The 14,235-nt window shown below is 40.3% G+C and overlaps 1 protein-coding gene across 1 annotated transcript in view; it reads left to right on the forward strand.

The window, feature by feature from the left end:
- The first annotated feature begins 3,295 nt into the window (after positions 1-3,295).
- Positions 3,296-14,235, forward strand: part of tanc2a (tetratricopeptide repeat, ankyrin repeat and coiled-coil containing 2a) — a 51,780-nt gene continuing 40,840 nt past the window's right edge. Inside the window, exon 1 of the mRNA XM_087837206.1 lies at positions 3,296-3,583. The gene's annotated coding sequence lies outside the window, so the exon portion shown is untranslated. The remainder of the gene's footprint in view (positions 3,584-14,235) is intronic.

Raw genomic sequence — 14,235 nt, forward strand, 5'->3', positions numbered from 1 at the left:
ATAAATGGATTACACGGCGGTACTTCCCTGTTTCATATTGTGGCGGGTCAGGCCTGTTTGCCGTTTGTTTGACAGCTACGTTCTGTTGTTCCAGGTGTCAGCGTTACGGTTGCCATAGTTACAGGGTGCCGCTCTGTGTTTCCTGGGTGAGAGAGCCCTTTTTGTTGTAGTTGTTGTGCTAAGCTAATAGGCAGAATGCTACAGGTATAGCTGTAAAGAATGTAGCATCATGGGCAGTGTAGTCCGTGCTGCAGGGAGAATGGACTGCCATACCCGTTATGTGTCTGTGAGCGCGAGGAGGGAGAAAAAGGAAAAGTACGAGCTGTCATCGAGCAGAAACAAGAGCTGGAAGCATGTAAATATAATAATAACCACTGCAGCCAAGAAGAGAGCCTGACGAGCCCAGTTGTAAGTAAGCTATTAAGACTCGACTGTACACCGTGTTCGTGTTTTCCTCCGAAACAATAAGTTCCGTTGGAGCAGCCTTTCAACGCCTCTCTTTGTCTCTGGCAAGCAAAGTTGACCCAGACAACAAAGTAAAGCTAGTTTTCGGCTATGAGCCCGACATGGAACCCATTAGTCAGAGGTCACTTTACTACGGTTCGGAGCCGCGGACCTTCAGTAACAGTAATAAATCACAGCAATAGTACATTCACGTAGTTGTAAAAAGCATGATAATATATTAAGTAATCCAAAGTATTCAGAATACGTTACTCTCATTGAGTAACGTAACGGAATACGTTACAAAATACATTTTGGGGCATGTAATCTGTATTCTGTAATGGAATACATTTTAAAAGTAACCTTCCCAACACTGCGTACTGATAGGGTCTAGCTAGAGACAGCATATTTTTCCCACACTGGTTTCTCTTTATTGGCTGTCCATTAAATCCAAAATCACATTTAAGAACCTTTTCCGTACATCTACAGTCTTGAATGATTGAGCCCCATCTTACTGTATCACCCGATTACAGCACTTCACTCTCAGACTGCAGGCTTACTTGTGGTTCCTGAGGTATTTAAATGTAGAACAAAAGGAAGAGCCTTTAGCTTTCAGGCCCCTCTTCTATGGAACCAGCTATGGGTTTGGATTCAGGAGACAGACACCCTCTCTACTTTCAAGCTCAGGTAGAGGCAACATCATGGGGGTTATTAGAGAAAGACAGGCTAAAACATGCTGTGGAAAAAAGCCAGAGATCAGCTAATTAATAATTAAATGCAGAGAGATAAATACATAGTGAGTAAAAAAAAAGGTGAGTGAAGAAGAAAATCATGGGAATCCTCCAGCAGCATGGGCCTATTGCAGTGTTAGGGGGATTCAGGATCACCTGATCCAGCCATAACTATGCTTTGAAAGAAAAGTTTTAAGCCTAATCTTGAAAGTAGAGAGGGCAGTTTTCCCTTCCCACTGTCACCAAAGCCATTGCTCATAGTGAGACGTGATTGTTGGGGTCTTCCCTGTAGTATTGTAGGTTCTTTACCTTTGCAAGTGATTTTCTATAGCTCAAGCGGTAGAGCGGGTCCTCTACTATTAGGAAGGCTGGTGTTTTGATCCCTGGTTGCACCATTCTAGCCAGATATCCTCGGGGATAACCTCAAGTTGTTCTCTGATGGATGCGGTGCAGTGTGAATGTTAGAAAGATGTCTTTATTCTTATTATGCCTTATAATTGATCCATCCATGGTCTCCATGGAATTGCTAAATTGAAAATCAGTCACAGCAGGTCTTATGGTGTGATGACTCCAAATTTGAAATATTTGGTTCAAACAAGAACTGCATGTTAAATAATGAAGAAGAGGAGGCAAAGTTTTTTGGATTTATGTTTTAGGACACAGCTGTGGAGCATGCATCTAAATCTGCTTAGGTAATGTGGCACCAAATACCGGTGTACACTGAAACAACAATTGTTGTTATCTCCGTTTATTTGTGACCTCAGTAAGCACCTTCCTGTTTTACCATGTCATTGCTAGCCTATCAGAGCCAATGTCCCTTGGTTTCTCAGACAAGTTGACACTCTGAAAGACTACATGACCGGGAGTATTCACTGATGTCTTTGTGGCTCTACATTTTTATATTCAGTCTATGGGGTGGCTGTAGCTCAGGTGGCAGAGCAGGTCAGCCACTAATCAGAAGATCGGTGGTTCGATCCCCAGCTGCCTCCTGGCTGCATGCCAAATATCCTTGGGCAAGATACTAACCCCATGTTTGCCTACTGGTGGTGGTCAGAGAGCCCGGTGGCGCCAGTGTCTGGCAGCCTCGCCTCTGTCAGTGCGCCCCAGGGCAGCTGTGGCTACAATGTAGCTTGCCATCGCCAGTGTGTGAATGGGTAAATGACTGAATGTAGTGTGAAGCGCTTTGGGGTCCTTAGGGACCAGAAAATGCAAATGCAGGCCATTTACCACCAGTCTGTGGAAGCATCACATAGAGTAGCCGCTGTTCACTGACAGTTTTGTAAAATGCTAGCAATATTTCACTTAACAAGTAGCTCGAAAATTGTTTGGTTAGCTCTTCATGCATCTAAGCTCATTAGTTGTTGAGCAAAGGCAGTCTGCAGGAAATAACCTTGAGCAATATTTTGGAAAAGACTACTCAAGAGGAGAAAAAAGAGGTTGTTAATACATCACTGTAACGTCCTGTGAAGGTGCAAAAGATATCAGTGGCTTTCATGAGAAACACCCTGGGAAAGAAGGACTAATATTTCCTCTTTGCTGCATGTGCCAAGGAACACCTGATGAGTGGAAGCATGTAATTTGATCTGATGATTGATGAGATGAGATCATTTTGTTCCGCAAGACATTCAGGATTCATCGTTTAGATTCACATGTCACTCAACGTGCCCAAATCGTGCAAACTTAAAGCCTTGATATAACAGGTGAAGAGGTCAGCTAGGAAAAAACAATAAACAAACAAGCAAAAAACAACCACGTTACAGAGACAAAAAACTGATACAAGCACACTAACACGACAGTGGTCTATTTTCACATGCGGATTAACACGCATTTGTTACTCTATCATATAACGTAACCGTGTTGCTCATTGACTTTCTCCAACAAAATAAATGTGCCTTTTGATTAGATTTATTTCTGCAAATTACCTTTTGGCCGCTAGATGTCGTCCTCGCGAGCGCTTCATGGCGACTACGCTGGTTTAACTGAACCCAGCCCAAGCATTCTGTTGTTTGTAGCACGCGCGCGCACCCAAACACACACACACACACACTCCGCGTATTGGCCACGCCCCTCTTATGAATAATGCAGCACCTCCCGTCGACCGGAGGAGACTCGTGCCACCGGAGCTCTTCAGACGTCAGCTCGTGCTCACCGGTGGAAGGAGAATAATGAGCGTAATATAACCAGTCCATCTACTGATAAGAAGATATTAATATCCGGTAATGAACGGGGAATTTGGGAAGTGTGGGAATCCGCCTCGCGCACAACAACGGGTCCGCTGGTTTGTACCGGGGTTTTACGGAGGAGGATACACCGAGGGCTGGATATTAACCCGACCGTGACCGACCTATTATCCACCGGTCAGACGGTTGTTATTCTCATCGCCGCTGAATTGAGGAAAAACAACACTTAAGGTAGGCCTTGTCTTTCCTGTGTTCTCTGTGTTTATACGTGTATGTGAGCGAAGGAAGGAGCTAAATATTATAGTAAGGTGGTACGTGTGTGTGTGTGTGTGTGGACGTACAGCCATAATATCGTGTGTCATATATATATCTATCTTTATATATCTATGTATGTATAACGTATTACAGGCCCATTAATCTTAAAAGGTCCATGTTTAGTATTATTGTTACCCCGTGTTTGTGTTTTTATTTAATAATCATTGTAATGTAGGTGCTTGTAAAAAATGTGGTCCTATATTAATGCTGAACTCAGCACGGCAGCTCTTAGTCACTGCAGAAATATTGTGTTGACAGCAAAAAACATCACTATAAAATTATGCTTGAAGACCACATGAGCACATTCTCATATTCTCTGAATGATATTAGAATCATTGCTGTTAATGTAAGGTATAGCTGACACACATTTGAACATCACGTGTAAAATACAAAGCAAAAATAACAGCGGGAGACTGTGGCTGTACTGAGATAAAAAAGCAGTTGAAGATAAAAAGGAGAAAATAACAGCAGAGACAGTGAAGGGAGCATCGTGACAGACTGGAAAAGATGACCCTCACCAGGAACTGTGTGCATGTACATGTGTGACACGGGTTTTACTTTTCCCGCCCTGGTGTGGTCTTGTTTTTCTCACACATTTTGGTCACATTTTAGTTTCCCCTGCCTCCACTGCTGGGCCGGATGTGTGATGGAGCCAGCTGGTGGTTTACAGTTGTGTTCGAAGGAAACACAAATCCTTTGTTTGGAAATGAGTGGATTATCTCCCACACTATGTACATGCTACATTATTGTGATGTCTCTGTTGGCTGGAATGGCTAAATCAGATCTGTTTGTCTGTGTGTGTTGTTATTTAGCTAACACGTTACAGGTTGAAATTAATTAGTATAGGTACAAATTACACCTAATTACTAGGGGTGTAGAGAATGCAGATATTTGTCTTAGTTTCAATTTATACCTTACTGACACTTATATGAGTTGACATTTATTGATGGCAGTGTACCAATATCGACATTCTTCTAGAAGCATATCTCAGCACTTGGAAGCCATCTTGGTAACACATCTTATATGAGCAGTTAATCTGAGGCATTTTGTACACTAACTTGCATTTCAGTGGTCACTAGAATAAAGCAGTAACAGTATTATCCAACACCAGTCAATTCACCATTCTTAAGAAATCCTTTTTCTTCTCTGGAAGGTCCCACCGTCTTTGTACGAAATTCTTTTGAAGACATGTCTTATAATGTGTCTTGTATTAGTGGCAGTTATAGCTAACTATTAGCGGTGTAATACATGGCCAATTGATGGTGCTGATGCCAGTGGCCTTCTGGAAGGATCTGGGGCATCACTGAATACACCAGCCTGCATATTGGATCATATCTGCACAACCTCATCCAAATAACAACAAAACATAAGCGCTTTGTGAAAAATTGGTATGAAAACGGGTATCCTTTTCAGTTTGATAGGATCGTTTGTTGAAAAGCTGCAAAAATGCACTAAGGAAAAGAGAATGATAAAATGAGCTGGTGCTTATATAGCACTTTTTACAACATGCCTCATCCATATAAGTACCTTTCTCTATGCCTAAGTGCTTTTCTACTTAACACTCACACGAACGCATCCAGAGGCATGCAGACTGGAGCAGCCAGGGATCAAACCACCAACCTTAGTAGATGATCTGCTCTACTTCTTGAGCTACAGAAAACCAGGACGCCCACAAGCCCAATCCAAGAAACAGCTTGGCTTTTGGTATTCCAGTAGTATGGAAGGAGCCACAGAGTCACTTTGGTGACTTTTGTTTAGTCAATATTTCTGGATACAGTTCTCAAACTAAATCATCTATCAGACCACATAAGGTAGGTTATGGAAGGTTAATCTAACCTCCCATCAGCAAAGAGACCTGTACCACATTCAGATGAAATGCCACCTCCCATTTTTACTGGCACAGTTGATAGGATCATGTTTTGTCTTCAGATGTGCAACATTCTAGTGATGAGGACTTTGAAGATTCATCTTCTAGTAGCTCATGTCCCCCCTGTTATGGCTGTGCCCCCAGCTGAGACTTCAATGCTAAGTCAGCGGGAGTTAAATGGCGTAGCACAAGATTTGGATCCAGTTTCTTGGGTCTAGGCTCTGTGGGGAAACACGTCCTGGCATCTGGAAACAAATTTTGTGGCGTAATGAGAAAGATCTTATTCCATTCTTTGAAATCCATGATTACTTTTGGGCACATCGTGAGTATGAAGAAGATGATTGGAAGCTGTTCACTGCTGTTCACAAATGGACCAAATGTGGAAAAAATGATTTGTATTTTGTGACAAAACTGTTGAACTGTTTTAACTGATTATTGTTGAATTTGGTCGTATCAGTGGCTTTCTGGAAAACAGCAGAAATTGTATTTTTTTGATTGCAAAGTGTTGTAATCAACAGCAAAAATTTAAGGTCCTGGCAGCTGACTCCCTGACAGTTAAGGAATATTAAGGTATAGTCCTAGTTCTGTCACTGTGGCTAAATGATCAAAGATGATATGATGAGGAGCTGTAAGAAAAGAAACTGGTTCTTTATTGAGAATAATGGTGTCGTTTTTTCCTGGAGTCAAAGAAAATATCAACAAAATTTTAACAGCTTACTGAGACTTACTGGTAAGTTAACGTAACATTTCAGTGGTAACAAAAAAGGAAAACTGCACCAGTCAAATTTGATTTCACCACCATCAGAATTCTCTCATAGATTCTCTCATGATATCTCAGATGATTCATGCAGTACTCCCTAAAAAGTGTTCAAAAGTCACACATAGAATCTATTGTCAGAGTGTGGGAATACAGAAGTCTACAGAGTATAAAAAGTCACATTTTATATTACAACCTTTTATCCAAAGTACCGTCCAGACCTCAGCATTCAGCAAATATGAGGTTGCAAGTCAGAATTGCTGAATGAGGGTAGTAATTTGTGAATCCATTCCACTTCCATACTTGAGCAGAGCATAAGTTGATTTGCTTAAAATATTTAAAGAATTTAGGCCATCAAGAATCTTCCCTTTTACGCCCTGATATGTAAAACAAATCAAATAAAAACCTCTTTTCACACAAGAAATATCTGTAATGGACTGAAATCAAGCATTAGCTTGAATGACCTAAAACTTAAATCATTCCTAATATAATTTCAGCTCTAGAGTTGTGCAAAGTAATGTAACCTTCTTCTTTTTTTTGTCAGTATTCAGGACTCTAATCTTTATCCAATAAACTCTGTTGGATTCCTCCCTATGTTAAAGCTGGTAGGCAACAGCTGCTGAGGCGTGATGGATAGAACTGAAGCTAAGATGGTCTATTTTCCACCAAACTTTATTTTTTCAGGATGCAGTTACACGTCTCTGTGATGGAGTTGTTTGTCATGTATTGCGCACTCCCAGCCTTTTTGCTGGCTTCTGTTCCTAGACAGTGGGAGTGCAGATGGGCATAATCCTGTATTAATCTGCCTAACCCTGTACTTCGTAGTCTGGGTTTAACGGCGCTCTGATTAAAAGCCTCCCCCTCCCCACCATGTCAGTCATTAGTTTAATTAGATCACTTGCGTGGCCTCACTAGTGCCAATTAAAGGAATACAAACTGAAGTGCCCTAGCAATGTAATTTTATTAGGATTTTTTTAAACACTCTTCACAAGTTCAACATGAATTCCAAATTCACCCAGCAAATAAAACCCGTTCTCCCAAACCTGCCTGATTAATTCTATTTTTGAGCTCAGCGCAGTGTAATCAGTGATATATTTTTCACAAAATGCTATGATGACTGATAGAAGGGAATCCAGAGTGTAAGTGCTTGTATGTGAGCATACCCTACCACTCTGACTCCCTGTGGGAAGAAACTCTCTTGGAAATGGGCATCTTGTGATTTAATGCCCCACCATCATTTTCCACAGAGTGAGTGTGGACCACCTGACCTGTGTCCTTGATGATCTTTTGAGCTTTTCATATTGGCGTGACTAATGCACCTCTCATGGAGCGAGGGATGCCAATATTTTTCTCTTCCGTCCTTCAGCAGCTCGCCATCCAAAGCGGCCCAGTTGTCATAAAGTAGAGTGATGCACCCTATCAGGATGCTTCCAAAGATGCAGTCCATTTACATGAAATGCAGCCCTCTGTGTGGTATTTGCAATGATGTTTCCAGTTGTTCAGTTATTTATTAGTTTATTATTTATTATTTTAGATAGCAAGGAGTTTATTAAACTTCACCGAAACAATCTGCAAATTTCATTAAAATGTAATAAACTCTCATCTTGTCTTTATTTTTAGTTAGCACATACCTTAAACACTTAAAGCTGTAAGCTAATGATAGTTATATAAGAGCAAGTTTTACGTCCAATGGATGCACGATCTGATTAGTCGACTAATCGCAAAAATAATCAGTGACTAGTCGACTATCAAAATAATCGTTTGTGGCAGCCCTAGAGCAGATGCATCTCTTAGGTCCTTCGTCAGGTCATTGCTGGATAGTTTCTTATTTCTTAAGGACTTGACTTTCAGATATTGTTTATCTCTTGTAGATAGTGTTTGATCTTTTGTCCAGTTTACCTAAAAAAATTTTAAGGATGCACTGTAAAGCATGCTAAGATATGACAGATTTTCTTCTTAAAGACCTTTGGGAATCACTTTATTGGTGAAAAAATACAATTGTATACCTGTCAAACTGTGTTATTGTTGATATTTTTCTTGTAGGTTCCACAAATGGGAGCAAATTATACACACACACACACAAGAACTTTATTATTCCCATGGTTAATTTTTGTGCCATTTATATGCTCAGTGCAATAAAAATAGAAACAGGAGCAGAAACAGAAACATCATGTGTGGAGTCGCACACAGACCAGAACAACAAAAATACATTTAAAACAACATAATAAAGCTCTGTTGGTGAAACAAAGATGCAGGATACAGACACAGGATCGAAACCTTTTAACCTTTGCTAAGTTACCTGTTACATGTAAACACAACACTAGTTTGTCCCTTGAGTTAGGTGCCCTTTATGTGCTGCAGTGATTTATTGGTCAGTTAAATCATTCCTCTGAAAATGTTCAGGAAAAAGGACTGTACTGAAAATGAACCACCAGTCAGTGTCTAAAGAAAAACTTTGACAGACTTTCAGAAAGCCTGCAGAACTTTTACTTAATACCACTTAAAAAAAACTAGCTTGGCTAGCAAGCTGTATCTATAAACTGTATAGGTATAATAGACAGATGTACATATCAGCTAAGTAACAGACTAATAAAATATTGAATAGCATAATAAAACTTTCTTAGATGGCATGTACCAGACAGCAGGGTAGAATATTAATTGGGTAAGGAATTAAAAATGCTCAGTTCAGTTCAGCGACTCTAAATAGTAGAGACAGACACTCAAGAAATGTTTTTGCTAATCCAAAGATTAGCAAAAACATTTCTTGTATCAGCCACAATGCTGTAAAGTGGAACATTATAACATTGGAGTCTATAGGGGCGAACTTTCATACCCATTGGTCATGGAAAATCCCCTCACTCATATTTTTGAAAGTTAAGTGGCTCCTAACTTCCTCCTGTTTCCGTAGCAGCTGTAGCAGAAGTGGTGCTCTGAAGATTCACTGTAAGCTTGAAGACCACTAACCAGAGCCTGTAGCAGTGAAGTACTGGTTGATGTACTCAGCCAAGCTCCAGGAAGCTTCAAAGCAGTGCAAGGACCACCAGTACCAGCTGCAATCCAAGATGGGGGAGTTAGACTTCATCCATGACATCAGATACTCCCTGAAGAAACTGATGGTTATGTTTTTAGTGACACAAAGTGACACTGATTCTGATGAACAGAATCAGTTTTTTGGGGGATTTACTTACTATCATGCTCATATCATTGAGTATGCATCAAGAGAGAAATGACTAATGCTAGCAGAAAATAAATATTTTGTGTACTTTCACAAAAATCACACAAGATGAATCTTTGAATGTTTGGAGAGCAGAGCAACAGCCATTAGCAATAGCGAACATTATCCTGGTAACTTAAGAAGTAAACAAGACTCAGTTAGTACAGTATGTGACTTTATCACTTTATCACTGAATCAGCATTTTTATGCAAAATGCTGATTAAAGTCTAAACTAAATGCTCTTATGAAATGAATAGTATTTCATAGCATTATTAGCATGCTGCTTTCTCTGTCTGTTTACTTTGCCCCCTTGGACTGACCAGTGTCCCCAGAAAGCTAGACAGTCTGGCTTAGTGGAGCTTAATTACAGCAGGTTTGTTTGGTCAAAATGGTTGGCCGATATTTAGTTATTTCTTACAGAACAGTTATAGGTTGTGTCTGTACATGAGACCTCTTGTTTTTTTCTAAATCACTTTTCACCCCACTAGGGGAGGGGTGTGAAGTTGTCTTGTGAAGCTTTAAATTACTTCAAAGAGTGGAAAAGTGATGAAGTGTTTACACCATGAGGAAAGGGTAAAAGGTGAGCATATCACTTAGGCCTTTGTTTGTTTATCTGCAGGAAGCTGTTTTGGGGGCCACACACGCACACACACACTCTCATTCCCTTCCTGTACTGTATGTGGGCAAGCCAAGTGAGTCCTGAGTGATTGCAGGAAGTCAGGATTGGCCTCTCTGGGGAAGAGAGATAAGAGTCTGGCACAGTGCATGTGTGTGTGCATGTACAAGTGGATTCAGTCTAATGCAAGACCATCTGCACTCAGCTATTGCTAATAACAGACACACCTATAGATACACAACTAAAGCTAGTCAAACAAACCTGTGTGCTCTAGGTTCAGTGTGTTTGAAGTTGTGTTTGAGTGTGTCGTGTGAATATCACTGGTGATTTCCTCTGCTTATATAATCAGACACTCTTTGGGTGGTTGATAAAAAGGGAAATCTCTCTGTGCTGTTGGGGGGCTATCGGTGCAACACCCAAGTTAACCTAACAGGGAGGCAAGTAGGACTACATCTCCCAGTACACCTTGGGTTATTTTAGACTCCCCACAGAGCTGCTGGAAAAACATGCACAAAGTTTGTCTTGGAACAAGTAGAGCAGAGGTGGGGCGATTTGAATTAAATTTGCATGCTATGTCAACCCTGCCTGAGAACTGCAGGGTAAATAATGACTCTGTTGTTTAAACCAGGATCCACACTGGATCCATAAGACTTTGAAAATGCCTTTGACCCAGTTTTACTTTGAAAATCTGGCATGACACAGACTGAGACTTTAGGAAACTATGATGCAGAATCACTGTGTTTTAGTTACCTTCCTTTTAGATTAGCAAAGCTGCGACACCAAGAGTACAGTGGGTCAGCAGTGATCCTCAGTAGTGGCTCTCTGGTTTATGACAACGGGAAAAGTTACACAGAGAAACAATCTCTCTAGCGGTCTCTCTAATCTCTATAAAAGAATAAAAACTGCTCTCCACCATGTCAACAGCATAATGCTGTAAAGTAAATTTAACAAAACAAATTTGGCAATGAAGGAAGTCTTTGTACTATATGTGCAAAGAGTCAAGAGTCTTTATGATAAAATATGACAGATTCAACTTATGATGTAGAGACAAACAGAAATAAAGGGCTATCTACAATACAAGTACAGTTTAAATAAAGACCTATTCACTACATTTCAAATAAAGGCATTTTAGCTGAGTAATTAGTTGTTCTTGTTTTGTTTAAAGCAGCCATAAATTGAATTCTTGATTTACTACTTTACTGTATTCATCGATAGTACCACTGTTGCTCTCTCTGAGCACAAATGTGGTTAGACAGAAAATGTGCAGTTATCTAAAGTAAATCCAGACCATCAGCCACATGTAGCTAAAGGCACACGCTTTATTTAGTGTTTGTAAATGTCATCAATAAGGTCACCCTGGTTATGCTTAAAAAGTGTATCGGGCAGTAATTGAGTCTTTTATCTTTGCTGTCTGTTCATGTGCTTTGTGTCAGTGTATTTCTGGCCCTAAATGTGCTTGCTAGCAAAGATTTTTGTACCAAAGTGTGCTAGTATAACGGCACCAAGGTATTTCTGTCCTTACATCTGGTAGCATGATGGTATATAGCTCATATGGAAATATGCTAGCTAACATATTTCCATGCATAAATGTGGTAGCATGATAAAGAACATAACTAGTCGATGTTAAACTTAAATAATTGATAGCGCAAAATAAAGTGAAACCAAAAACAAGCGACACTACTTAATAGTAAGTTATTAAAATATGTTCATATTACTTGATTCCAACTATCAGTTATAGTCTTTGTTCTGTAAGCTGTTAGACATGAATGTATGTGAGTTTGTTAACTGACAACAATACAAGTAACGGAGGGCAACATTTTGCTTTACACTGGTGTGAACGCACCATTAAATGGATGATAGATGGGTGGGATAATAATATGTAAGACTTTAGGGTTTTAGGGTGTTTGTTTGGCATCAACAAGTAGCTGTGCTCTACAGCAGTATGCATAGCACCAGCTTTTTCAGGTACACATTTCATCTGTTCGTGAATCCAACTATCTAATCAGCCAATCACATGGCAGAAAGCAACTGCATTTAGGCACGTAACCATTTTGAATGTGAAAGAAAGATGATTGACGTGATTGTGAACGTGGCATGGTTTTTGGTGTCAGTTGGGCTGAGCAGCTGACCTGCCCATCAGAAAGTGCTGATCGACTGGGATTTCCCTACACTCCCATTTCTAAGGTTTACAGAGAAAACAGTGACTGACAACAATGTGATGTTAATGTTAGAGGTTTAATAAGAATTGGCAGATTGCTTTGAGCTGATGTGGATGATGTTTTAGTGGCACATTTGGACCCGTTAGTATTTGAGCGGTATTTAATCGCAGCAGCCTACCTGAGTATTTTTCATTCCCATAAGACCAGAGTGTTCCCGTCTTCCAATGGCTGATTTGACCACGATAATGCGCCATGTCACAAAAGCTGAAATCATTCCAAACTGGTTTCTTGAACTTTACAGTGAGTTCACTCCACAGTCACCAGGTCTACATCCAATAGAGCACCTTTGGTATGTTGTGGTGGTGGGAGATTGGCATCATGGGCGTGCATGCTGACAAATCTGCAGCATCTGCGTGACATGTCAACATGAACCAAAATCTCTGAGGAATGTTTCCAATACCTCGTTGAATCTACACCACGAAGAGTTCAGGGAGTTTTAAAGGCAAAAGCGTACTAGCAGAGTGTACCTACTATAGTGTTTGATGAGTGCATGTATGAGCTGAGTTTCTGCAGCTCAGCCGGCTTCACTATTATGTATATTTTGTGCTACAGTTAAATCTGGAGAGAACTCTGTTTTTGTGACACACTCACTAAAAGTTCGAGGAAGTCAGATGGAGGAGGAACTCACGACAGATGGTGTGTTTGTGTGAAAGAGAGAGAGACATGCAAACAGCACGCTTATCTGTGGCTTTGGCACTCACATGAATGAGCTTCTCACCACGTCAGCACTGAGTCACATTTACTGGCCTCCATCTGATCAGAGTGACTCACATCAGATTCCTCGTTTCCCACATGTCTCCTCGGTTCTGCATGTTTTCTGGTGTGTTTGTGGTGATGTAGAGTGCAGATTGTACACATTTGGACAGCAGCAACATTGTTTTGTTGTTCAGTCTCTCCTTCAACACAAAATTTCAAAGGTTGCTGGACACTGCAGCGAGTTTCTTGAACAACTTCCTGACATAATGAATGATCTGTCTTCAAATTGTGAATTCCTGTGTTGTTACATTAACATTTTTTATATTAATGGTTAGCTTAAGCTTCCACTCACATAAGTGTTGTTTCTCAAGCACCACCACTGGATGTTTTTCACAGAAAAAAAATCTGTCGAAACTTACTCAGCAACCACAAAATGTTAGTGGCTAACTTTTGAGGGAGAAAAGCGTAGTCCCTATGGCAGCTAAAGAACACAACTGGTGAATGTCGGGCTGAAATGGGGCAGTTTATCACATTCAACCCCATAATTTTTATTCCTGTACTTTACTAGAGTAGCTTTGGACAATTTATAGTTTAAAATAATCCTTCTTTAGTTCATATCGGGCCTTGATGGAGCTTCTCAGTTCATTCACTGTCTGAAACAAGATATTTCAGCTTCTCACTGTTTAAGAGAACTTTCTGCTGATTGGCTGTCCCTTGGCAAAAGAGCTGAGATACTCTCTCCTTATGACATCATACAGAGTCGAAAGAAGAAGAAGAAACTGTTTACAGCAGTTTAAATATGAAGCTGGCAGCTGGGACACACTTCAATTGTTTGGTAAGAGGATCCACCACAGGAACTCTGTGACTGGTTCTTTGTTCTGAGGCTGCTTGATTAAAGTAGAAATCATAATTAGGATCATTATGGTCAGTATTATTGATCATAATTATTTATGAATCTAACAATTATCTTGCTGTTATCAGTTATAAGTTAAAAATATCTCTTTTCATGTACATTTTTTATTTAAACTTTAAGAATAATTTGAATGAAAAAGTGTAGAAAAGAGAGAGTTTACATAAAGCCCATCTTACAATTACAACTGGCTTTACCTACTGCTCTGCTTCCACCGTGGGATGTCTGCGAGTGGAGACAGGGATTGAAGAGTGGCCGAAACAGCAGCCGACTCGGGGGGAGTCTGAGA

The sequence above is a fragment of the Neolamprologus brichardi genome, unplaced genomic scaffold, assembly GCF_056152115.1.
Source record: "Neolamprologus brichardi isolate AB-2024 unplaced genomic scaffold, ASM5615211v1 NODE_ptg000031l+_length_7269946_cov_1, whole genome shotgun sequence".
Classification (NCBI taxonomy): Eukaryota; Metazoa; Chordata; class Actinopteri; order Cichliformes; family Cichlidae; genus Neolamprologus; species Neolamprologus brichardi.